General features: G+C 39.6%; 1 protein-coding gene across 1 annotated transcript in view; it reads left to right on the plus strand.

Moving 5' to 3' along the window:
* The window catches only part of LOC126929312 (putative cystatin-9-like protein CST9LP1), a 419,803-nt gene that overhangs the window by 111,016 nt on the left and 280,968 nt on the right, over positions 1-27,819 (plus strand). The window lies entirely within an intron of this gene.

Genomic DNA, 27,819 nt, shown 5'->3' on the forward strand with positions numbered 1-27,819 from the left:
ATGATATTTCTGTTTTTAGGTCTTTGAGGAATCACCATACTGTCTTCCACAATGGTTGAACTAAGTTTACACTTCTACCAACAGTGTATAAGCATTCCTTTTCCTCCAGAACCTTATCAGCATCTGTCATTTTGTGACTTTTTATAATAGCCATTCTGACTAGTGTGAGATGATATCTCATTGTGGTTTGGTTTTCATTTCTCTAATGATCAGTGATGTTGAGCTTTTTTCATGTGATTGTTGGCTACATATATGTCTTCTTTAGAAAAGTGTCTGTTCATGTCCTTTGCCCACTTTTTAATGAGGTTGTTTGTATTGTAAATTTGTTTAAGTTTCCTATAGATGCTGGCTATTAGACCTTTGTTAGGTGCATACTTTGCAAAAATTTTCTCCCATTCTGTAGGTTGTCTGTTCACTCTGTTGATAGTTTCCTTTGCTGTGCAGAAACTCCTTAGTTCAATTAGATCCCATTTGCCAATTTTTGCTTTTGTTGCAATTACTTTTGGATTCTTCATCATGAAACTTTTGCCTGTTCCTATGTTCTGAATGGTATTGCTTAGGTTGTCTTCCAGGATTTTTATAGTTTTAGGTTTTACATTTAAGTCTTTAATCTGTCTTGAGTTAATTTTTGTATATGGTGTAAGGAAGGGATCCAATTTCAATCTTCTGCACATGGCTAGCCAATTCTCCCAGCACCATGTATTGAACAGGTAATCCTTTCCTCATTGCTTTTATTTGTCAGATTTGTTAAAAATCAGATCATTGTAGGTGTGCAGCCTTATTTCTGGGTTCTCTATTATTTTCCATTGGTCTATGTGTCTGTTTTTGTACCAGTACCATGCTATTTTGGTTACTGTAGACCTGTAGTATAGTTTGAAGTAGGGTAGTGTGATGCCTCCAGCTTTGTTATTTTTGCTTAGGATTGCCTTGGCTATTCAGGCTCTTTTTTGATTCCATATGAATTTTAAAATAGTTTTTTTTCTAGTTCTGTGAAGAATGTCAATGGTAGTTTAATAGGAATAGCATAATCTATAAATTGCTTCGGGCAATATGGCCATTTTTATGATATTGATTCTTATTTATGAGCACAGAATGTTTTTCCATTTCTTTGTGTCATCTCTGATTTCTTTGAGCAGTTTTTATAGTTATTTTTGTACAGATCTTTCACCTCTCTGGTAAGCTGTATTTCTAGGTATTTTATTTATTTATTTATTTATTTATTTATTTATTTATGGCAGTTGGAATGGGATTACATTGCTGATTTGGCTCTCAGCTTGACAGTTGTTGCTGTATAGGAATATTAGTAATTTTTGCACATTGATTTTGCATCCTGAGACTTTGCCGATGCTGTTCATCAGCTGAAGGAGCTTTTGGACGGAGACTATGGGGTTTTCTAGATACAAGATCATGTCAGTTTGCAAACAGAGATAGCTGGACTTCCTCTCCCTGTTTGGATGCCTTTTATTTATCCCTATTGCCTGATTGCCCTGGCCAGGGTTTCCTATATTGAATAGGAGTGGTGAGAGAGGGCATCCTTGTCTTGTGCCGGTTTTCAACAAAGACTTGACTTTGCTGTTACACGTGTGATGGGTCTTTTAAAGTCAGCAGACAGGTCTTAGTTTTAAATCAAGCTTGCCACTTTATTCTTTTTAAATGGATGTTTACACTATTTACATTCAAGTTTAATACTGATATGTGATGTTTTGATCCTATTGTGAAGTGATTAGTTGGTTGCTTTGTAGTTTCTATTACACGGTTTCTTTATAGGATCTGAGAGCTTCGTTCTGAAGTTTTTGTGGTAGCAGGAATCATTTCTTTTATTTCCATGTCACTCCCTTAAGGATGTCTTGTCAAGCTGATCTAGGGGTAACAAATTCTCTTAGCACTTGTTTGTCAGAAAAAGATTTTATTTCTCCTTCACTTATGAAGCTAAGTTTGGTGGAATATAAAATTCTTAATTGGAATTTCCTTTCTTTAAGATTGCTGAAAATAGGCCCCCAATCTCTCCTGGCTTATAAGGTTCCTGCTGAGAAGTCTTCTGTTAGCTGTTAGAGTTCCCTTTGTATATAATCTGAACATTTTCTCTAGCTGCCTTTAAGATTTTTTCTCTAGCATTGACCTCTGGTGATTATATGCCTTTGTGATGTCCATTTTTTGTAGTACCTCACTGGTGTTCTCTGAAGTTCTTTTATCTGGATGTCTACCTCTCTAGAAAATTAGGGAAATTTCCTTGAATTATTTTCTCAAATATGCTTTGACTACTGTAGATACTTCATGTAAGTGGAATCATAGAATATTTGTCCTTTTCTTGTGTAACTTATTTTACTTGGCATAATGTCCTCAAGATTCACTCGTGTTGTAATATGTGTCAGAACTATTTTCCTTTTTAAAGCTGAATAATATTTCATTATCTGAATTTATCATATTTTGGTTATCCATTTATCTATTGATGGACACTTGAGTTGCTTCTACCTTTTGCCAATAGCGAATAATGTCATTATATCAAGTGCATTACCATAAAAAGTATTGCTGCCCATTTCCTTTTTTAGGAACAGCAGAGTGGGATTTTTTTCTTTATTAATTCTAACTAGTTTTTAAAAGTATCTAGGAAAACTATTGATGTTTAAATTTTGCCATGGACTCAGCCATGTTGCCAAACACCTACACTGATTTTCATAATATTTAAGTTGATTCTTCTGAGCTTTCTAGACATTTGAGAAAATCTTCTACAAACAAGAATAATTGTGTCTTTTTCTTTTCCACACTTACGGCTAAATCAAGTATACACCTGTTTGTTTTATTTATTGAAGGTCATGGTGTGTGTCATTTTACTCTAGGATTTAGCACCACGCAAAGCACCTAAGAGCTGGTTAACAAGCATTTGCTAAGTGACTCTTTGTGTCTCACTTTGGGGCATGCAGAATGTTGCCAGGTGTCACCAATTTTATTCTCTCTATTGTGAGTATATTTTAACAACCAACAATTATGTAACATCATTCAGAGCTCAAAGCCCCTTTTCAAAAACACTCTTTCATTTATTTATTATATAACCATATGCAGTAATCATTATAATTATCCCCATTGTACAGATGAGTTAACTGAGTCTCAGAGAGATTACATCCCTTGCTCTCTCACTAGAGGCTGCATTGCTCAGGTTTCCCCTCACCAGCAAGACTCATTCTCTCAGCTGTGGGGGGGTGTGTCCACTGATTGCTCACAGCTGAGTCCTTCAATGGGGATTGATCTGAGTCAAAGGTAGACGCTTTGCCCAAGCTCATGCCCTCCCCACCCCCGAAACTACCTATTTTGAATAAAAGGCCTAAAAGTGGATACCAGGCCTGACTTGTTTGCATCAATATGAAACAATTCTGAGGCCATCTCAGTTTTAGAACTTTAGAGCTCTCCATGCAGCTGGCGGTGGCTTCTGCTGAGCTGCACCCCAGACCCACTTCTCCCTCTGCCCCGCCCCTCGCCGCTGCCTCCCTTGTACTCTTTACAATGAGACCCTTGCCCATGAATCTTCATTTCAGCATCTGTTTCCAGGACACCCTAACTAAGAGAGTAGTGGAGTCAGGACTCACAGCACAAGAATCTCTGCCTTTTTAGCTACAGTAGGCGTTAGGTCTGTGAACCTTTGGGAAACTCTCATCCAGGAGACTCCGCATAACCCACCTGGGATGATCCCCATTTTCTCAGAGCTGAGACTTGCTTAAGGAAAAATGTCGCATCTGGAAAGTTACCTGTTTTCCAAAAGCCAGGGCTATTTTGCCCTCTTTTATCCTCAGTGAATTGAACACTAAAGTGTCCATTCGTGTTGGACTTGGTGAAATATTTTCACTTACCTAATGTTCTTTGATTCATCTGATGAGGAAGGCTGGGCAAATTACCCCTTGTAATTTTGAGGAAATAAGTAGGAAGGAAGTTAGGGACAAGATGCCAGGTCATGTAATTTTCAGTTAAATTTTGATTCCATTGCACAATAAGCTTCATTTGCTTCTCTGGCTCTGAGACTGACATTTAGGGTGTGTTGGCTCCATCACTCCTAGAATCATCCTAGCTACAGGTAGCAATAGTCCTGAGAAACAATGGCTACACCTCCCATGAAGACAACATCCATTTACCAACAGCTGTGGGGGTGGTGTTCATAGAGTTGGTGCAGCGTCCTCAGCAGGGGCCCCAGTAGTTTCCTTCCATCTTCTCCATCATTCACTGGGCTCTTGTTCTTGGGCACATTGCTCATGAGTGAAAGGTGAACACCATAGCCCAAGGCATCCTGTCCCACAGTACAGTGTCCAAAAATAAGGGGTAGGAGCAAAAGGCAGTCCTAGTGGTGGCAGGAGGAAGGGAGAGAGAAAGAGAGAGAGAGAGACTCTCCCCAGGATTTCACCCTTTTTATTCAATATAGACCTTTTTTAGTAGTGACCTGGCTGACCGCTCAGATTTCATTGGTTGCCAGTTCCAACCAATAATATCTGAGATATCCCCAGGGGTGAAGAAGGCTAGGAAGTTCATTGCCTGATACTTTCAGTCTTTGCATTTGGGTTCAGGCAGGAGGAAGGGATTTGGAAATGGCTGGTCAGGTTTCCAGGACAAAGTTTCTTAATATAAGAGTGTATCAGGAGCTTGCAGAAACCCCATTGTACCCTGAAGCTTATGAATGTGTTTGTGTAGGAGTGTGCATACATGCACACACACACGCACAAACATTCATTTCTACAACTGTCGTCAGATTTGTAATGGATTCAGTGACTGCACATTACTCTAATATTGAGGTATAGGTACTGAGATGTAAATGAAATGCCATGAGTTTTCACTGAATGAAATGCAGACCAACATCTTCATATTTAGCTGTACATTACTTTCCAGTGAACTGGGCAGCAGGCTACCTCCCCCTTACATTCAACAGGTGCAGAATATAGGAGACTGAAAGAGGATGAAATGAGCACTCGAAAGCCAAGCCAGAGCCCACCTGCTAATCCCAGTCATTGAGTCCACAGCAGTGATGAGCTCTCTGATGGAAATGGCACAATAGGGAATGTGAACTAAGACACCCTCACTTCCCCCAGGAGCTCACAGTGTAGCTGAGAGAAGATCAAATCCAGAAACGTTCAGTGCCACACAATAAAAACAAGGAGAAATGCATTGAATACTAAATGGCTGTTATAATTCAGAAAGCAAGTAGAAACACATGCTAAAAGTCAACTCATGATTAATTCATAGCTAATGTGCTATTAAACATATGCAAGCATATTAAGCACACCAATAGGACAATCAGGCATAGTGTTTGTTATTTTAAAATAGACATAGAGATAATCCAGTGAAAAATAACCTATAATCTCATGACTCAAACACCATGGCTGACATTTAAAATGTTTAGAAAAAACACAAGCACATTGTTATAATATTCAATGGAAAAGAGAGATTCAAAATTTTTTAAAAAAGGAAAAGTCAAAAGCATGCATCTTCCTACCCAGGCTAATATCTATAAAGATATCCACTGCTAATAACCCCTTATGCTCTGCTTTCTTCCAGGAAAAATGCAAATGGTAGTTCATTTCTCTTGTCTTCTCCTTGCTCTCTCTCTCTCTCTCTCTCTCTCTGTTAGATGTGTACGCATATATACATGTATATATGCGTGTATACATATCTATATATGATATGAGTTCTTCCCAAAGCTCTTTCTGCCTCTGGATGTTAGTGTTGATGATGTAATATCTGGAGCTTTCTCAAACTTCTTGCTACCAGCTCAAGGTTGAAGCATCATGAATGGAGAGGTAAGGCTGAGAGAATCCCAGGGAGGAAGAGCTGGATGCTGGGAGTTCTGTTTCTGGAGCCTGTCTCACCCAAGGGCTTCTTCTCATAAGAAGTAGAGCATTCCCTTTGCATTCAAGACATTTTAATTGGGAACTTTGTTTACATGCAGCTGAAGGCCCCTTACCAGGCACTGATGCCCGTATAGGTTTCTTCTGCATGAGTTTCTCCTTCCCTCACCTCTTCTCCAGGTCTCCTTCTACTTTTGTGGCTGGCGGCTTTACTTCTTCCCTTACGTCCCCTTTGCCCACCCGCTATGCAAGAATACTGGAGTCTGCGCATGTTATTATCAGAAGGGATTTTCCAGGAAGCTAACGGTATTTAAGTGCAGGGCTCCTCACAACCCCAGAGAAGGGTCTGAGTGGGGCCGAGCAACAGGTGTTCTTGGCTGGATGTTTTGTACAATTTTAAAAAGTCAAGTATTTAAACTGCAGTTATTTAAGAGCATTGCCTTTGTTTACTCTGACTTTCTCTTTCCCATTCTCTTCCTGCATGCTGTGTGGGTGGACACAGGCATTTTTGTATCTGGCTAAGAGGAAGCTGAGTTGAGATGCCTTTAACCTGGGATGAGGGGAACACACTCCTGTGGTTCTCATTCACTCCTGGGCATAGTTACATTGTCTCTAGGATCCTGTTGTAAAAGTGGCCTCAACCCTGGCCCCACCATCCGCCTAGGATTTGACCCAAAGCAGCAGGGACAGAGGTGGTTCCTGGATCATGACTTTCCCCAGCACTGCATATGGGAAACCTGTGATCAGTGCAGAGGAAACAAGGTTTGCAATTTTCCACTGTGTGGAAAATTATTCCCAGCAGAAACATGGAAATTATGAGTGGATAATTTGGTTCTTTTTGACACCTAGTCAAAAATGGAAGTTTTCTCCTGTTGGAAATATACTCATCAATACGGTATATACAATAATTACTGCACGATGCAGTTGTTTTTATTTTTGATGGGAATTGGATGAGAAAGAAATCTTGATTTTTAACATCTATAGAGCATAGACTTGTGTGGTGAAACTGCCCACAGCAAGGACATACGGGTGTGAATGGCACAGACAGGAGGCACGAGGCTGACCTCCCTCCCCTCTTACCCTGACGACCTCTCCCAGCTGCAGGCAACACAGATGTAAAATTGACCAGCAACAAGACAGCCTGAAGAAATACTTGTTTCAGGAGAAACTCCTCCTGCATGTTCAGTGAGCTAATCAATATAGCACAAAATGATACATTTGCACAATTGTGAATCTCAGAACAACAGTGACACATTAAAAATGCTGTGATAGGGAGCACTGTCAATAGCAAAAGTCCTTATGATCATCAATCAAGAAAATTTAGAAAGAACTAAAATCTTAGAGATCACTATGAAAGGAAACTGGAAGAGGCTTTTCCAAATTTGATGACAATCAGACAAAGTTTGAGTTATAAATTAGAAAGAAGATGTTATGCACCATCAGTTTTACAAAATGATACAACCTCTCAGTGGAAAGACTGGCTTATCCTTCTGCTATATTTATACACAATTCTGCTGTAAATTCAGTGTCTTACGATGGGGCAAATAGGGATTCACTAATTGAAGACGAAAATATAAGGAGAAATCATTACAGCATTCTGTCACATATTAATTAATAAAATATTATATGAATAAGGTTGGGCGTGGTGACTCATGACTGTAATCCCAGCACTTTGGGAGGCCGAGGCGGGCGGATCACGAGGTCAGGAGATCGAGACCATCCTGGCCAACATCATGAAACCCCGTCTCTGCTAAAAATACAATTAGCCGCATTTGGTGGCACACGCCTGTAATCCCAGCTACTTGGGAGGTTGAGGCAGGGGAATTGCTTGAACCCAGGAGGCAGAGGTTGCAGTGAGCCGAGATCATGCTACTGCACTCCAGCCTGGGCAACAGTGAGACTCCATTTCAAAAAAAAAAAAAAAAAAAAAAAAAAAAAAAATACTACATGAATAAGTCAAAATAGCATGGATTAAGATGGATTAAGAAAGGGCAAATCTGCCCTTTCACCTGCAGGATGGACAGACGGACTGATGGTAACAAAGCCAGTGGCATCATGTGCAGGAAACAATGTTTCTTTCAAACTGCAGCTTTGAAATGTCAAACAGCCTCTTTCTCTGCTGACTACCGTGTTTCCTCTCAGTGGAAGACCTTGTTCTGTAGAATCAAGGGGAAGTCAGAATTTTTGCCTGTCAGTAAGAACATCCCACTGCCTGCAGGATGTAGATTGACCTTCACACAGAGGTACAGAATTTTAGAGAAGGAGTTTCCAGACAGAACCTCCCTCATCTGGCTGAACTTTATGGGTTCTGAGGACATAGGAACTGGGTGCATTTTGCAGTCCAGAGCAGACACTGGCTCCTTTCCACAGAGGACTTCTGAGTATATCAACACAGCCTCAAAATCCCTTTCCCCAGTCCTATATATTTTCCTTTATTTGGCGAGTTTTCCTGAGTTCCTTCAGTGTAACTGTCATTTTTCTGGATTTTGTAATTTTTGTAGTAGTATTTTAAAATGTGTAATTTTCTATTATTTCTTTTCTCTTCCTAAATACATGTTAATTTTTGTGCTTAGTTCATATTGGTAATATTGTGCTATGCTTCATACCGAGAGCCCCTATATTGTATGAGCCTCAGGCCCCGCAGCACCTGGTCTGCCTGTGGTCGTGCAAGCGTCCATCTCCCCAAGGAAAGACTGCACAGTCTCGTGCTTCCCAGGCCTCCAACACACTCACCCCTCGTTCGAGTGATTTTTCTGTGCTGGATGACGGGTTTCTAACCACTGCAGTTTCTGTCTTTTACCACTGATCTGTGATATTTTTGCTAAAGGAATTCTTAGAAGAGACAACATATATCCAGGTATGACTTAATTGGGAACCTCCTTAACACTGCTCCAAAGACCTCGTGGCTTCAGAACACAGCTCAGTGCTCACCACCTGGCCCAGAAGATGCACTTGCTCTCTCTTGGCCTCCCTGCCCTTTCCTCTGTTACAGAGGCACATTCTGGACCCTCTGCTATAAGGACTTGCAAGCAGCCCCTCACATCTGCCGCTGGGAACTTCTGCAACTGTGTCTTACCTGCTTAATCTTTCTCTGTAGAAGTGGTCATCTCCGTGTGACAGAGGGACGACTGTGAAAGCCCAGCACGTGGCCTTGTCTTCTCTTCCGAAGCCTGGAATAATTATTCCAGTCTTCAATGGTCATACTTAGCATCAAGCTTATTACATCTGCTATCAGTCATTCACTACCAAGGAGTCAGTTAGGCACTGGCGAATCAGACTCAATACTAAGAGAAAAAGAAATGTCCTCTGTGGTGAGGTCTAAACATATTTGGGTTTTACGATGTCTTTTCTCTCTCTGTGTGTGTGTGTGTGTGTGTGTGTGTGTATTTAAAGTGAGATTCATTTTGTGTCCCATGTCTGGTGGCAATATTATTAAGGATAATATTATTAATCAGCATTCAAAACTTTCCATTATTTGTCAGGTGATCACTGTGAGAGTTTATTTTTGTTCGGGGAGTCAGGAGTGAATGGTAGGTGAGGGCTTTGACTCTGACCTCTGATGTTTGTCCCATGTAACTTCAGCAGCTGGTCATCCTCTAAGCACCAGGTTCCACGTTTCTCCAAACAGGGAAAGCCATGCTGCCTGCTTCACAGGTAAGAGTAGACGAGATGATGGATACAGAACCCCAGCTGTCCTGTGGGCACATCGTCCATGCTTGCTTGGAGGCTGGTGTTATTTCTCATGCTCAGGTGTTGCTTGTAGAATTCAAGCATATTTTTTAAACAACATTTTATTTGCTTTAATATACGCTGTAACCAGGGTTATAATTTCACATGTCTTGGGAAATACTGTTCAGTGCAAGGAAGCCCTCTGCATTCCCAGCATGGAAACTAATTTTCCCAATACCTTGCAGCAAGTCAGGATGAGCATCTCCATCACTGGTCAGCCTCATGCCTTCTTCCACTTCTGTGCAAAGAATTCAGGCAGCCATTGTGGTAATCCCGATAACTGTGATTAAATCATTCTAGTTAATAGAGAGGCTCGCCAGGACAACATCACCAAGTGCTGGAGTGGGAGGAGGGTCTGAAGACAAAAAAGATGAAGGAATTAACTGGGGGTCAAGCCCATATAAGGGCAGCATTTTCAGGTGCAGGTGGGTTTGAACTGGAGGCCTAGAGGAGATGATGCCTTTGATGCCATTATCTGTCTTGACAAAGTGTCATTGTGTTCAGATGTTTTGTGTTTTCAAATTCTAACCCAGTAGGATCTGATTAATAACTGGCCATATCACCAGTATCAGGGCTGAACAGTATGGTATTTTATTTTTATTCAGCTCTAATCCAAGGCTGCCTTCACTTGGACATCAATATCTAATTTGTTCAATGGTGGTGTGTTTTACTTTGGCAGTTCTTTTCCTCTCATAGAGAAATAAGCAGTCTTCAAAGAAGCTTTTAAATACTTACAAGATTCCTTATTTCAGTTCACATTGGGCCACTAAATTAATGAATCATGATTAGGAATATGCAGTTCTCCTTGCTTGAGTTCATCTGTAGCTTTGTGAATGGGGTTTTACCCCTTCGTTGCAGGGTGTTAGTGAAGAAAGGGTCAGCACATTATATCAATCTGGACATTAATTTGAAGACTTGCTTAGGAAGATATTAACAACGGTGTTTCTTTAGATGAAACATAAAGATACTTACTTTAAATTGTTCCAGTTAATGAATGATTCCAGTTATAGTCAATAAGAATTATGATATAAATTGAATGCCAATAAATTCTAGAAATTGTTCCACTATTTTACATGTGAGTAACACATGAGAACCAGAAACTGCCTTTAAAAATTTAGTTGTGAAGCCCACTGGCTTCACCAGAGGCATGTTTCAGAAGCTGCATAAATGAGTATTTCTGATTGGGACATTTAGGGTTCAGAGAAGCAATTTACTAACTAGTTGTTGTGATGGCTGTCATTACTCTTTGGGTTTTAATTTTCTGAGTCAGTCCTAAACAGGTCGATCATTTCTTCCTAAATCATTGGCCTATAATTAGGTGGTCTACAACACACAAATTGAAATATGTGTTTCCTGGATGTCTGGACCTTCCAGGGTAACTACTGTGCATATGGAGAAACTATAGATCACTGCACGAACTGGGCCAGTTTTGGTTTTTGTAAATGAAAGTAAAATTATTATTATCATAATAAAAACATGAGCACGCTTCTCTCCTCATAAGCCTTGTAATATATATACCTTTAGAGAGAATGTTAAGAATTGCAGACAGCCAGATTTTCTATAGCAACCTTATATCAAACTTTAATTGCAATCACTCACTACCTAATCTGACTCCTCCTTTCACAATTCACACACGATTTTCTCACCATGCTTTAAAGGTATAAGTATAACCATACGCAGTTTACTTAAAAATGTGTTCCACCAATATACTGTGCATGAACATCACCTGGGTGGGACTTAGAAACAGATTCCTAGACCCTATCCCAGACCTACTGAATCTGGTGTGGTGTGGTGCGGTATGGTGTGTGTGTGACCTGCGCACGTGCACTTTGATAAGCCCTCAGGGTAATTCTGGTATTCTCTACCTTTTGAGAACCAGTGTCCCTTGAAATTTAATGATCTAGTCTCCTTGCAAACATACAGCATGTGCTCCTGAGGAATTAACCCTTTCTGCATGCTTTTTGTATTGCTCTACCTCTTTTAATCTCCTGCTCAGAGACACTGATGCCATTGGATTTGATTGGGAAAGAAAAAAGCGATAGAAAAGAAAGGCCAACACCACAACCGAAGAGGCTTTCTGTATGTGATTATGTGGCTTGCTTCCGATCAGGAAAACGTATGTTTCTGAATAACTAACAACCCTTTCTTCCTTTCTTGGTGATGAATGCCCTAAAATCATTGATGTCTATCTTTGCTGGGCTTCAGAAGACTTCCAGCAGGGTTTACAGTGCTCCTCTTAATAGCAGATTTCTATTTTTTCCCCAAATTAACTCATAATAAAGCAACATTTATTAAGCACATGTAAAATGCCAAATTCTGCACTCAGCTTCCACCTCAGTTCATTTTCCACTTGAACAACTGAAAATACGTATTTGCATAAGGCAGAAGGCAGCACAGTTTATGTTAAAAAAAATACAGAATTTTTCCCTCCAGCAAATTACCCATTGCTCACAAAACAAGCCCAAGACTACAGCTTCACTAAAATTCTTGGTTTGCCTGCACTGTGGGAATTGAAACAGAATTTCATCAACAGCTATGTGCTGAGCACTTCCTACATGCAAGAGACATCTACGGGGTGACATGCAAAGATGTGCAAGTTAAATTGGTTCTATCCTCGATGAGTTTTAAGGATAGTTCTGTTGTCAGTGGTCCGGTTCGGATTCTTGACTTTGCCACACAAAAGAATTTGAAAGGGAGTTCAAAGTGAATGTAGGTAAAGAAGTGTATCCTTTTCTTTGGATATATATCCAGGAGTGAGATTGCTGGATCATATGGTAGTTCAATTCTTTGCTTATTTAGAAAACTCCTATGCTAATCACCCTGATTTGATCATTACATATCATATATATGTATTGAAACATCACACTATACTCCATAAATATAATAAATATGTGCAATTATTGTGTCAATTTAAATATATATAAATGAAACCCATTTAAATTTTGTGACCCTTGATGAAAATATTTCAGCAAATTATTTTTTAACACAAAAAATGAAGGCATGTGGTATAAAGTAAGGTAGATATTTTGGTACAACACAACATTATTCTGTAGGCCATACAATTTAACTTACTGGTTAGTGTATTTAGGTCTGTATTTTGTAGTTTCATCACTTCTAATTAGTTAAATATTATATTTATGGTTATTTCTATACAATATTTGTGGACCTACTTTTCTAATGTTATTTATGACATCTTGAAATAAGATAACTCCTTTCAGAAAAAAAATTATTATTTGCTAGTTTTTTGTTCTGAAAACACCTGGGAATTTTTTGGCTCCTCCAAATATTGTGTACATCATGGTGTTTTTGTTACTGAAATATCAGGGACTTGCAGGTCCTGTTTCTTGCTGCACAGAAAGCCAGTCACTGAGTATTGCCAGAGAAAAAGGCTTTAATTGGGTGCTGCAGTTGAGGAGATGGGAGACCAGTCTCAAATCCATCTCCTCATCTGACTGCAATTGAGAGCTTATGTAGCAGGGAAGGAATGTAGCTATATACTATATATACGGGAAAACAGGAATGAGGGAGGAGTAAGGAAGAGGTATTTCCATTTCTTGATATTAGCCTTAGGGTTGGTTTTCTGAGAAAGAAACTCAGATAAGACAACTGTTTCAAGTTTTAAGACTAGGAGGGTCAACTTCTATGTTTATTACAAGAAAAAACCATAAACATCAGTTCTACCAGGAAATTGGGCCATTTCAGTGCCCTCTTTCTATTTACCAATTCCTCAATCATGGGGAATCTGGTCATTGATCTTTATGACTGCTTCGAGCAGAGAAGGGGCATGGTGGGATAATGAGCAATGAGAATCTCGTATCTGTGATTGAAAGTGCTCATGAGTACCTGGTTGGCACCTGGCTTGTTGGAGTCCCACAATCTGGGTAAATTTATTATGATTTTAGAGCAGCATTTCAAGCCACATTGACTAAGAACCAATAGCATAGATAACCCCAATTTAAGCATTTCGTTACACTCATCTGAGTTCAGGAATATAGAGAGGCAAAGTTCCCCAGTTTTTCAGCTTCTCAGGCATCTGTTTACCCATCCTTGATTTAGAAGGTCCAAACTAATTTTATCTCTCAAAATCAGCCCTTAAAAATCTCACTCACTCACCTTTTCTGCAGTAATCCCTTGACCTAAAGGGATTGAATAATCTAATTTTTGGCTCTGTGCCTCAGAAAAGCAGTTCATTTGATTGTCACCTTCCTTGGGGTCTGAAGAGGAGGCTTTGACTGATGTCAATATTCAAGATCTATCAGGAAGGGATGCCTTTTTCAGACCAAGGAGTCAAAACCCTGCAACTTAACAGCAGAAGGATTAGTTGATAGGACATTTATCAAGGATGTTAAAAGACTAAAAAATTTCATCAAAACAGAATCACAGGTCATTGTAAAGTAGTAGCTACTTATTTAACCAAAGTGATCATCAAAAAACTTTAAAAGCATAGAATAAAATTATAAGCATTTTTATCCATAATATGCAGATAGACTACTTTGCTAGAAAATAAATTTCTGCAATATAAGTGATCAAATATAGTATATATATTTATGCTAAGAGCAGAAGCCAATGTTTATTAAACTGTTTAAAGACATAAAGAACACTTAAAAATTGTGGTTCCATTTATAAATACTGGAGAAAGTTCTTTCATTCTCTCTAACTTGTCACAAATTAAAACACTGTGGTGGGGTGTTGAGTAGTTACTGCCTGCAGGACCTCAAACCACTGTAATTAAGTGGCTAGGTTACATATGACCCAGCAATCTCGCTGCTGGGTATATACCCAAAAGAAAGGAAATCAGTATATTGAAGAGACACCTGCACTCCCTTGTCTGTTGCAGCACTATTCATAGAAGCCAAGGTTTGGAAGCAATCGAAGTATCCATCCACAGATGAATGGATAAAGAAAACGTTGTACATATACACCATGCAATACTATTCAGCCACAAAAAAGAATGAGATGCTGTCATTTGCAACAACATGGATGGAACTGGAGGTCATTATGTTAATTGAAATAAGCCAGGCACAGAAAGACAAACATCACATGTTCTTAGTTATGTGTGGGATGTAAAAATCAAAACAATCGAACACACGGAGGCAGAGAGTAGATGGATAGTTACCAGAGGCTGGGAAAGGTAATGGAGAGTATGGGAAAGGTGAGAATGGTTAATGGGCACAAAAACTAGTTTGAAAGAATGAATAATACCTAGTATTTGATATCACAATAGGGTGACTATAGTCAAAGTACCTTCACTATACTTTAAAAATAACTAAAAGAGGATAATTAAGTGGTTTGTAACACGAAGGATGATATCTTGACAGGGTATCTGACAGGGTAGATATCTTATTTTCCATGATGTGATTATTATGCATTGCATGCCTGTATCAAGTATCTCATGTATCCCCTAAATATATGCACCTAATATGTACTCACAAAAATGTTTGAAAAATCAGGAAGTGGCTACGTTACTCCCTGCATATATCTAAATGCTAGCATTTCAGTGACAGGCTATGACCAAAAGCATAAAAAATGTGGTAGGTCCTTATCTAAATAAGACAATTAACTTTTCTTTCTATCATTTAAAAAATGATATATGCAAATACCAGTTTTGGAAATTCAGTATGAAGATAAATAATCTCCTTCACTTAAATAGTATACACAAAACAAGGACACAGTAGAAACAAGCACACAATAATTTATTTTCAGCTATTTTAAAAGAGCATCATCACACATTTACAAAATTGGTTTCAAGATACAGTACTGACAGTCAATTATGTAATTTTCACCACTGGAAATCTTCAAATCTGTGCAACACTTACACATATTTTGTTTTTAAGCACACACATGAAACCCCAGGAGTGATAAAAGGTTTGGGATCAAAAATCATTAGAAAGTCTCATGTTTTTAAATTGCATCTAATCCAAGTGAATGCCACTTAATTTTAATAACAATTAAAACAACTAAAGTAGTTTGAGAGAAATCCCAGTCAATATTATTTCCTTAAGTACAAGGCCAAAGTTTCCTGAACTTTGAAACTTATACAGTATCACAGTTTTTCCTCATTACTTAAAGGAAAATATCTGAAACCAGTTCAAACTTTGATTGAATTGAATTATCTTGAAAATAAAAACCATTTAAAGGTTTCTGCTTTCACCTACTTTTCCAAATAGTAAGATAAAGTAGGTACTATCTCTGTTCAGAACTTATAAAAGTAAGTCTTTTATTTTTGGCCAGAAATATTAAAAGCTCTTACAGCTTTCCAGATCATCAGAGGTAACCATACCAATCAAATTTTAAGTGTCTTGTGTGCTCTATCAACTTTTAGAGGCTTGATGAAGGTAGTTTAGGAGTTTTAGATAAGTAGAGCAAATGATAAATTGTTGGAAATGCACAGAAACAAAATGACTCTCCATAGAGCCAAATAAAAGCCTTCCATTACAAACTTTAAAAAATCAGTTTACTTATATATGAATATATATATATGTTTGCTTATATATGGAGATATATATATTTACTTATATATGGATATATATGTTTACTTATATATGGATTTTACTTATATATGGATATATATGTACATCCATATATAAGTAAACTAATTATATATATATAAATATATATATATACAAGTAAAAATCGAAGAAGAGCAAACAGCAAGTAAATGAAAATTAAAAGAAAAAAACGAATAAATAGGAACATGACTCACAATTTTTTTCCACTCAGTTTATATTGGAGGCTAGTATTACTCAGAGCCTAAAATGAGCACATTTTGTTTCGCAGTCTTCATTGGATTACCTAATGAGCATCAAAAATAATTTTAAGATTTAAAATTATACGAAAAGTTTACCTACAAGCATTTATCCTATTTGCATGTACTCAATTCTTTCAATTTTAACAGTTTATCTAGATTACTTCCGAAAACTGAGATATTAAATAAAGCTAGTCATCATTTCAAGTTATTTCCTTGTTAACTATCTATAGTTTGTGAATATCTGGCGTTCACCTAAGTAATGAACTTAAAGCTAAATACATGGGTATTTTCACCAAGAACTCAGGGTATTCAGCTGTTTTCATTAAACCAACAACATTAAATTATTCTTATTTATCAAAAAAGTCATACAAAGAAAGATCATTTTGTTTTGACTGGGTTTGTAGTTTTGTAACCTTGTGTGCCAAGCCTTGACACCTCAAAATATGTAGCAGAGAGAAATATAAAGCACACACACACAAACGTATGTTGACAATTCTGAAGAATTTCTATTTTATTTTACCAATAATTTTAAAGCCTGCTTGTTTATTAAAGATGTACTTAAGTTATGTGAACTTCAATAATGCTTGTGTTTGTTTACTTTATCTATGAGCACTGTTTCATTTATAAGCAGTTTGGTATCCTGTGAAAGCAATACATAACATCCGGACATATATACACACAGACAAACAAAGACCTAATAGCTTTACCACAGAACACTAGCCACAAGATAGCAGTACAAACTCAGTGGTTTACATACACATTCACATGGGTAAACTTTGTTTGCTCCAGTAGGTAATCCAATGAAGACTGCGAAACAAAATTTTGGATACAGCAGTTTCCATGACAGTTTGATTTTTGATGGCCAAACCTCCCCCGACTCTAAAGAACACTGGAGCCAAACTGTACCCAGGAGAACATCACGTACTAACCAGGCCCAACCCTGCTTAGAACAACGGCATAAAACCTGGATACAAGGAACTCCATCCCGCTTTCCCATTCACCAGCAAAATGAATCCAATTGTGAGACAGCACTACAACTCAGAGACCTTTCGAAACTAGAAGAGACCTGGCATGTTCAGGGCGGTGTGGCTGCAGACCTTCCCTTGCTCCATCAGACCAGAGCTCTGCTCAGACCAACCTTAAACAACAAACCCTCACAGGCTGCACTCTGGAATGGAACCCAACCACCCAAAACTCCATCAACACACACACACAATTGCCAAGATCCAGTCCAACTCCTGCAACAACAAACAAGCCACAGGAGTTCCAAATGGGAACAATGGGGGTGCTTTCTCTCTCCACAAGTTGGGTTTGTTCAATCTGCAAATGGAACTTCCTCCAGAGTTTCCTAAATTGAGAGGAGCAGATCCCACTGTCTGGACCCACAAAAGACACTCACTTGCACGCACATGTGTGCACGCACGCACATGTGCGCACGCACACACACGCAATTACTGACAACCCTCAAGAGTGTCCACAGTAAAACAATTGGGATGCTTCCTTTCTCTGTTGGTTGGGCTTGTTCAATCTGCAAATGGAAATTCCTTCAGATTTTCCCAAATTAAGGGAGTCAGTCTCGCTGTCTAGTACCCACTAAAGATACCCACTAAAGTTAAACTTCAAAGGTAGTTCTTCCTAGGCAACCAGGAACACAACTGGGGCTGGCCGGATGGGGCCAGAGAGAGAGATAGAAACCCACTTCCAGACAAAAATGGGCAGGCAGCTGCTTAAGGAGGGCTCCCAAGATTCTCCTATCTCCCAACAGCCGAGCTGTGAGCACTGTCCTACCTGTCAGGGAACTAAAATCTGCTGCCAAAATGCCGGGGGTTTCTCTAGGTCCTGTTGCTTGCCACACAGGAAACCAATCACTGAGATGAGTACTGCCAGGGAAGAAGGCTTTAACTGAGTGCTGTAGCTGGGGAGACGGGAGACCAGTCTCAAATCCATCTCCCCATCAAGCTAAAATTGGAGGTTTATATCATGGAGAAGGAATGTAACTATAGGCAGGAAAACAGAAATTTGGGAGGGGTAAGATAGAGGAGCTTCAGTTTCCTGATACAATCTGCAAGGCCTGAGGGTCAGTTTCCTGAGACAGGAATTCAGATAAGACAAATGTGTTTCAAGCTTTAAGGCCGGGAGGATCAATTTCTATATAAAAAAGAAAAATGGAAGCATCCACTTGTTGGGGAAAATTGGGCCAGTTTTGTTTTCCTCACATTTCCCCTGGGCCAGGACCCAGGAAGGTCCCCAGGATTGTCATGTGTTCCACCCTCGCTTCAGACTGGAATAGTAACAGCTGCCTGCTGATCTAGAATCTTAAGAATGGATGGAGAGATAAACACTTTCTGGGAAACTCCTTAATGAGTCGCAATCATTTGCAGCCTGTTTCAACTCATCTCATCCTCCAAAGACCCATGGCTAGGTTCTGTGGCTACCTTTCTCCCTCATGCCTGCCCCACTGTTGAGCCCCGAGCAATGAAATCAGAGCCTGATGCTCTGTGAGTGTTCCCAGAACCAAGCTGATCCAGCTGCATTTTTTCGAGGCCCAATAACGAAAAGCAGGTAAACTAGGAAAGAAGGGAATTTATTGCTGTAACTGGATACTGGGAGCAGGCCAGAGATAATTCCACCAGACCAACTCAAAGTGTTACAATGTTTTTAGTGCTTATATAGGTAGGGGTTATGTGCCTATGTGCAGAATAGCATTTGCCTAAGTCTACTAGTAACTAATTTTGTTTCAACTAGAAGGTCAGAGGCAAAAATGCTTGCTATGTCTGATTAAAAGGATTCCAGTACCTTCAAGGCCTGCCTACTGTTGTACCGGAGTGATTATGTCTATCTTATCTCCTTTACAGCTTGGTCCAGAGAGCTGCATTAGACTCTCCAATGAAATCTATTCAAACAGCTGCCTCTGTTACCTTGACTCGTCTCAGGTACCAGTCCTGGCACTAGGAATTAAAGACTGTCTCTATTATTTTGACTTGCTCCAGGTTAGGGAGAAGCCCATGCAAGGCTCCTACCGACCACATGTTTCATTTCTAGCTTTGATGTCTGGGCACTGATTTCCCTAGGTTTAGCTATTTGCTCAATCTTAATACAGTGCTATGGAAATCTGTCTGTGTAACTGGAATGCTATGCAGGCCTGTCTGTGTGATTGTCAGGGAGAATCAGCCTGCCACATGGGGACAATACAGGCTCGTGATGGGGCCTCAGCTGACAGCACAGTTTCTTCAGGGAAGCGTCCCCACCCTGGCCCACCTGCAACAGGATCCCGATTCTGTCTCTCATCACAACCCTCACTTGTTTTTCTTATGAAATGTCATATATTTATTTATTGACTTTCTTTAAAATATCAGAAAGGACAAACTGCTAATACAGAATGTGGAAGAATCTCAAACACCTGATGTGGGGTGACGGAAGCCAGACTCCAGGCTGCCAACTGGTTCCAGGACATCCTGGAAGGGCTGCAGGGAGGAGAGCACATCTGCGGCTTCAGGAACTGTGGGAGGGCGGGGTGCCTGCACAGGGGCTGGAAGGAATGTCTGGAGGTGGTGGGGCTGTTCCCCACTGCGGTGATTACACGGTGATTACACGCTGCATGCATTTGCCAAAACGCAGAGAACTCTCGACTGCCATGGGTAAATTTTACTGTAGCTCAATTATACTTCAAAGAAAATCTGAAGTAACCCTTCCCTCACAAAAAAAGATGAAAACTATTAAAAAGCAAATCGTCAGTAGCATTGAGATATACAAATACGTTTGGAAGATACCTTCAAAGCATGACAAAGATTTAACAGTTTCTATCTGGAAGGAACCAGAAACAAATTCAGAAGAATCACCCTCAACTGCATAGTAGGAATGTGAACAGAGTGCCTGAGCATGGACTGTCACTTCAAAAATCTCACAGACGGACTGTTCTGGGTGACATATATTTTTCAGTTAACCTTTATTTTGAGATTATTGTAAATTTACATGGAGTTGTAAGAAATAATACCTAGAGATCTCATGTACCCTTTACCCAAATTTTCCTATATGGTAACATCTTGCAAAACTATAGTTCAATATCACAGCCAAGAGGTTGACCTGGATGCAGTCAAGACACAGAATGTTGCCATCACAGCGAGCGTCCATCACAGTGCCCTTTTACAGCCAAACCCGTGATCCTCCACCCTCATCTCTTCCTTAACCCCTGGCAACCAGGAATCTGTTCTCCATTTCTATGATCTTGTCATTTCAAGTACACTGTATAAATAGAATCATCACATTACTTACAGTATGTAATCTTCTGGGATTAACTTTTTTTTTTTCATTCAGCATGACTTCCTCAAGAATCCAACCGAACTGTTGTATGTATCAGTAGTTGCCTCTTTTGGTTGCTGAGTACTAACCCATCACATGCACCTACTACACTTTGCTTAAATACCAGCTTCTTGAAGGAAAGATACCTGGGTTGTTTCCAGTTTACAGGTATTGTGAATAAGGCTGTTATAAGCATTTGTGTATAGACTTTTCTGTGAAGCTACAGTTTCATTTTTGGGGGAGAGACGAATGCCCAAAAGTGCAATTGCTGGATCACATGTAAGTTGCATGTTTTATAAGAAACTTCCAAACTGTTTTTCTAGAGTGGCTGTAACATTTCACATTTAAAACAGCAATGCGTGGGTGATCCCATTTCTGTGCATCCTCGGCAGGACTTGGTATTGCCACTACTGTTTATCTGAGTGGTTCTGATAGGTGTGTAGTGATGTATCATTGTGGTTTTAGTGGGCATTTTCCTAGGGCTAAGGATGTTGAGCATCTTTTCATATGCTTCTTTGACATCGGCATATTCATTTCTGTGAAATGTCTGTTCATGTCTTTTCACTATTTTCTAATTGGATTGTTTGTTTTTGTAATTGTTAAGTGTCAGGATTCTATATACATATATCCTAGATACAAGTCCTTTGCAGGATATCTTGGTTTTTCTATCTTTTTCATTCTCTTATCAAGGTCATTCACAAAGCAAATGTTTTCAATGTTTATGTAGCACACTTTACTAATTTTTCCTTTTACAGCTCTTGCTTTTTGTGTCAAGCTTAAGAAGTCTTGGATTAGCTCTGGATCCTACAGATATACTTTTATCTTTTTTTTAAAGTTTTGTATTTTTATTTTTTGCTTAAATCTGTGATCCATTTTGAGTTAATTTTTGTACAAGTTATGAGATTTAGATCAAAGATCTTATTTTTCTTTTTCTTTTTTCCTCTCTGGATGTCCAATTCCAGCACCATTTGTTCAAAAGGTTATCTTTCTTTTATTAGATTGCTTTTTCTTCTTTGCCAAAAAGCAGCTGGATATATTTGTGTGGATTTCTTTCTGAGTTCTCTATCACATTCTAGTTACCTATGAGTCTGCCCCTCAGCTAATATCCCAGAGTCTTTAATACCTTAGGTATATAATAGGTCTTAGTATTGAGTGAAATAATTCCTCCCACTTCACTATTCATTGTCAAGATTGTCTTAATTATTCTAGAGTCCGTGCCATTCCATATATAGTTTAGAATGAGCTTATTTTATGTTTACAAAAAACCTTATTGAACTCAGAATAGCCAAAAGAATCTTAAAAAAAAATTTTAAAAGGAGAGTAGAATTGGAGAACTCACACTTCTTAATTGTAAGACTTACTATAAAACTGTAGAATCAAGGCAGTGTGGTACTGGCAAAAAGGGAGACATATAGGTCAACAGAATGGAATTGAGCCCTGAAATAAACTCTTACATTTAAGCTCAATTGTTTTCTGGCAACAGTGCTAAGAAAATTCAAAAGAGAAAGAAAAGATTTTTCAACAAATGATGCCAGAACAACTGAATAAATACACATAAAAACAATGATGTTGGGCTTCTTATACCATACACAAAAATTAAATCAAAATGGATCATAAACTTAAACGTAAGGGCTAAACTGTGAAACTCTCAGAAGAAAACTCTTAGGAGTAAATCTTTGTGAGCCTGAGTTGATCGGTGTTGTTTTCAAACCGGACACTAAGAGCACAGGTAACAAAAGGAAAAATAAATAAATTGGACTAAATAAATTGTTTATTATGCAGTTCATATTTTCTATATTCTTGCTGATTTTCTGTCAACTATTTCTATCATTATAAGGGGGGTTGTTGAAGCCTTTAATTATAATTGTAGGTTTGTGTATTTATCTTTTCAGTTCTCTCAGTTTTTGTTTTATTTTGGGGGGAACTGTTGTTTCATGCATATACATTTAAGATTATTTCTTCCTTGTGGATTGATTGATTGATTATATTTTAATATTTATATCATTAGATTCTAAGTGCCGTTCTTTTTTTTTTTTTTTTTTTTTTTTTTTGATGGAGTCTTGCTCTGTTTCACAGGCTGGAGTGCAGTGGCACGATCTTGGCTCACTACAACTTCCACCTCCTGAGTTCAAGCAATTCTCCTGCCTCAGCCTCCCTAGTAGCTGGGATTACAGGCGCTCATCACCACGCTTAGCTAATTTTTGTATTGTAGTAGAGATGGGGTTTCACCATGTGTGGCAGGCTGGTCTCGAACTCCTGACCTCAGGTGATCCACCCGCCTTGGCCTCCCAAAGTGCTGGGAGGACAGGCGTGAGCCACTGCATCTGGCCTTAAGTGCTGGGATGACAGTAGGGAGCCACCGTGTCTGGCCTTGAGTGCCATTCTAAGTGTCTATTCTGTTGACTGTTTACCGTTAGTGCCTAGAGCAAGGCTTGCATGAGGAGGCACCCACTATGTGCTAAATAAATACGTAGACATTTTTAACGTAAAAGATTATCTAGATTAACCTATTCGTTTTACAGTGGAGAAAACTGAGCCCCATAAAATTTACTCCAGTTGTTCATGCTGTAAGAAATGTCTATCAGAGAGCATTGGAGTAGCCTACAACAGCTTTGCTCTCAGACTTACATTTAAAGTAAATATTTAGTGCTGTTTGTGTATATACATTACGTGTGTTGAGATGCAGAGCAAGTAAAAAGAGAAGCCCCTATGTCCTAAAATGTTCTTGACCTTCCCTATTGGTGTTTTATTACACTTTACCCTCCTGTGCAATCCATAACTCTGCACATAGTACGTGCTTAATTAGTGCCTAACTGCTTAATGCTACCTTCCGCTTCCCTCTGTGTATAATTTATTGGAATACCCAATAATGTTAATAAGAGGTTGTAAGAAGCTCATTCTTCCCTCCAGAGGTCGGTCAGTACTCTAAGCTCAAGTCTTCACTTCAAAGTTCCTGACAGAGCTGGAGTGCTTCTTTTCAGAAGCCCGTGGCTTCAGAGGCTGTAGATCCTCTTTCTCCTGGGACACCTGACAGAGGCCCTGTTTCGATCTCAGTCCTTACCAACTATCTTACTCATGTAAACACAGTCCCAGGGCAGCTAATCCTTGTGGTCTGCAGGCAAAAAAACTCTTATTAAATAATTTATGAAACCCACAGCTGGACCATGGTCACACTGGTGCCCAGCCAGTGATATTCTGGTTTTATTTTGAACCCTGCTTTTTTTGTTTGCTTCCACTCTTTGCCTTGTTTCCCACCCCCTCCAGGACACCTGTCTTACCCAAGGAAGCATTAAGTTACTAAATGATGTGATCCATGTTGGAGGAGAAAAAATGAGAGCTAGTAGCTGATCTAAGCTCCACGATGCTGGAGAGAAGCCAGGAGTGTTATTTAGCCTCATTCCCACACTGATTCCTGCTACTTCAACCTTGGGCTGCAGCAATATTGACCACATGGGTGGCCCTCTATCCTAATTAGGACTGACAACTCTGGGTCAGAAAATGTGCCCTTCTGAATGGCAAGTAAGAAGCAGAGTGTCGTGTACCTCAGAGCATGTTTGCATGGATACTTCACTTTGGGACAATGTTGGGTTCATGCTACCTACAGTTGCCCAGTGGCACTGAGATTTTGTCAGGTGTCTACTGTGTGTGAGGCCTGGTTTTAAGTGCATTAGTTCAGGAGATACCAAGCACAACAGACATGATACTCCCTGTGAGAAACCAAAAATATGATGTGACCGAAGAATGACTGCAGATGAAATCTCATGTGAGCTCTGCCTTGCTGTGTCACTCATTTCAGAGGTGCAAGAACTGAGTGTGGTGGTGAGGCTGTGGGGATCGGACCTGGAATATAAGGAGTTGATGGTTGAGCTCAATCATAGCAGCAGGGGGAAGTTATGGTGCTATCAGAGGGGCCAAGTCCTCACCACAGTGGCCACTCCAGTCCCTGGAATCCAGGAAGGCTCTAGCAATGACCTTCATGACCATCATGAATCTTGTGCTTCAGATGGCCTCCAGTGCATGCACTGAGATCCTTTGGCTTCTGTACTCTGGGTTCAGACAATGTCTTATTTTCTCATAGTTAGGCAATCATTACATAGCAGAAAGAGTAGGAATCTTACAATCAGAATGGCCACCTCTCCACGGTAAACTCAGTCAAATTGTTTATCTCATTTGGCATCAGTTTTTTTATCTAGAAAATGGGGATCACAGTAGTGCTGGCCTATTATGATTGCAGTAGATGATGCTGACTGTCCTGGCAGATACAGGCTTCCCTGACTATCATCCTCTACACATCATGCAATCCTGTGGAACCTGCCTGCAGAGGCACGGAGGGGCCTTTCTTCCATATCCTTTGTCTTGCCTTTCCCAGTTCCCTGGGAGGAGAAATGCACTGTGGTTGCCCTTCAGTTATTAACAGTGGAAATAGACTTAACTTCCACTAAGAAATGAGCAAATTCTGAGTTGTTGTTGTTGTGGTTGTTTTTGAGACAGAGTCTTGCTCTGTCACTCAGGCTGGAGTGCAATGGTGCAATCTCGGCTCGCTGTAACGTCTGCCTCCGAGGTTCAAGTGATTCTCCTTCCTCAGCCTCCCGAGTAGTTGGGACTACAGGCACCCACCACCACACCCAGGTAATTTTTGTATTTTTAGTAGAGACGGGGTTTCGCCATGTTGGTCAGGCTAGTCTTGAACTCTTGACCTCAGAGGATCTTCCTGCCTCAGCCTCCCAAAGTGTTGGAATTACAGGTGTGAACCACTGCACCCGGCCCAAATACTGAGTTTTAATACAGAGGGCTGAACCTGAAATCTGGACAGCTATATCGAAGGCCAGGTGAGGCTTTCCAAGATTTCTTCCACTGTCATATGCAAGAAAATCTAGTTTATAAAAGACTGTCATGGTGCAATTTTTGAAATGATATTTAGAGTTCCTTCCTTTTATGCATGTTTTTTCCTCTGACGTGCCTCTTGTCTGCTGAAGTTATTTCACTTCATATGGGATCCTAAAAAATGAATGCCAAGTTTACAGTAGGACACCCAAGGAAAAAATGTAGAATAATTAGTGAAATTACAGAATAATTAGAGAAACCAATGAAGTAAATAGAAACTTCAGCCCTCAATGAGAGGTAATTGTTCTGTCTTATTTTTCTATGTCCTGGTATTTTATTTACTTATAGAGACTTACAGTCAGTTATGGTACATGGACTTGACAGCTAAAATATATTTATTTAATTATTGCTGTATTTTTCCCTATGCAGTACAATTTTTTTTTTTTTTTATCAGGTGAAGAAACAACACATTTATTCAGTCTGTTCTGGGAAGCATCCACTGCTCCACAGTCTACAGGTATCTTCACTTAAATATCAAAAGTCATTTGGGACTTGATTTATTCAATAAACTCCTTCAACTGGAAAACCTGAGAATATGTATCATATCATATACCAAACCTAGTATATAATGCTGATTGAACCACGAGAAATTGTCAACTGCCATCTGTGTGCAACTAAAATATTCTCGATTGCAGCCTCATGAGACGTCTGAGCTAGAACCACCCATCCGAGCCTTCTGGTTTCCTAACACTTGGGAGCCATTTGTTGTTTTAAAGCTGCCAGGCTTGGGGGTAATTTGTTATACAGAATAGGATACTAATACGTATTTTGGTACCTGAAAGAAGGATGCTACCAAACAGAAAATCTCAAATGTGAGAATGACTACGGAACTGAGAATTATGAGGATGCTTTAAGGATTTTACAGAGAGCATCAAAGAATGGTTAAACTCCCTGACTGCTACTAGAATTTCAGACTTTAAGAAAGATGCCCATGTGGACAAAAAGGAAAGAGGAAAATTAAAACCTCCTCATGTAGTGGCAGAAAGCTTAGCAACATAGTAGCCTGCAGTGATGTGGAAAGTCGGAAAGGTACTTAATGAACTGGGTGACCTAGTTATGGAAATTTCCAGCCAGTGATGTCCATGCCATTTGTTTTGTTTCCTTGCTGTTTATAATAATATGCAAGGGGAGAAATATAAGCTGTAGGAAAAACAACAAAAAGCCAGGCTTTGCTGGCAAAGATTCATACCTTTCCCCGATGGCAAATAATGCTAAAATTAAGACATATCTTCTAAACAAAGATCAAATCCAAGACACTCTCAGGAAAGCATGGTCTAAAGATGAGGCTAAGAGTATGACTCTTAAATGCTTTATTTGAGTGGTGCCTCAAAGTACTACTCAATCAGCCAGAAGACCCTCAGATATCTAACAAGGTGACTTACTCACAGATCCTCTCAATCAAACAAAAGAATTTCTAAGAAGGTTAAGGCATTGTATCTGAGCAGAAGCCTAAGGTAGAGAAGGGCTTATTTCAGACTGATTTGTGAGTGTGACTTTTGTCTAATGGAATAAAACTCAATGAGATTCATAAATGTTTTCAAAAATTATATCTGACAAATCACCATCACTGTGTGAAAGGATCGAAACAGTGCATAATGAGATTGGCATTCCTCCTAGCAGGAAGCCAGTTGAGAAAATTACTCAGCTGCAAATGCATGCTACCTTTCATGGAAAAAGAAGGATTCAGAGAGTGGAACCGAGAATCCCAAGGACCAGTTGAGGAGGCACGGAGAAGAACAGGTGGGCATGAGTAGGACTGAGTCCTAAACATTCAACATTTTTAAAGTTGGATTGCAAAACTGCTGCAGCCAGGGGTGCTGGTGCACCTCTTGGTTTCCTCTTTTTGAGTAGGAGGGCTGAAGATGGTTCTTACTATTTTGTTCTGCTGAGCCCATAGCTGGCATCACCCCAAAAGTGGCAGCAGAGGAGGTCCCACAAGGGAGAGCCCCAAACCCTCCCATGATGGGGCCAGTTGCAATTACCAAGAAAGAAGCACTGAACTCCAGGGTGATCAGTCCAGAGGACTGATTCAAGGAACTTAATTAACAGAGGGCTGCAGCAATCCTCACAATAAACGGTGAGAGAAAAGGCTGCTCTGCCTACACACGTCCACAGTGAGGGGTCAGGGCATGAAGCCAGTTTCTTTTAGTGTTTGGGGCAACCTAGATACCCTTATCAGTGCCTGAAAATGTTCAAGACCTACTTTTGTTTGATTCAAGCCTGCTTCAAAGAACCTGTAGCTGTCTGAGTCACAGAGAGGTCAAGACATTCCGTGGTTTTCTGTCCAGACACAGAAGGAAACAAGGGGTAACTGGAGACTCTGCACCTACTCCTGTC

This window comes from Macaca thibetana, chromosome 10 (genome assembly GCF_024542745.1).
Source record: "Macaca thibetana thibetana isolate TM-01 chromosome 10, ASM2454274v1, whole genome shotgun sequence".
NCBI lineage: Eukaryota > Metazoa > Chordata > Mammalia > Primates > Cercopithecidae > Macaca > Macaca thibetana.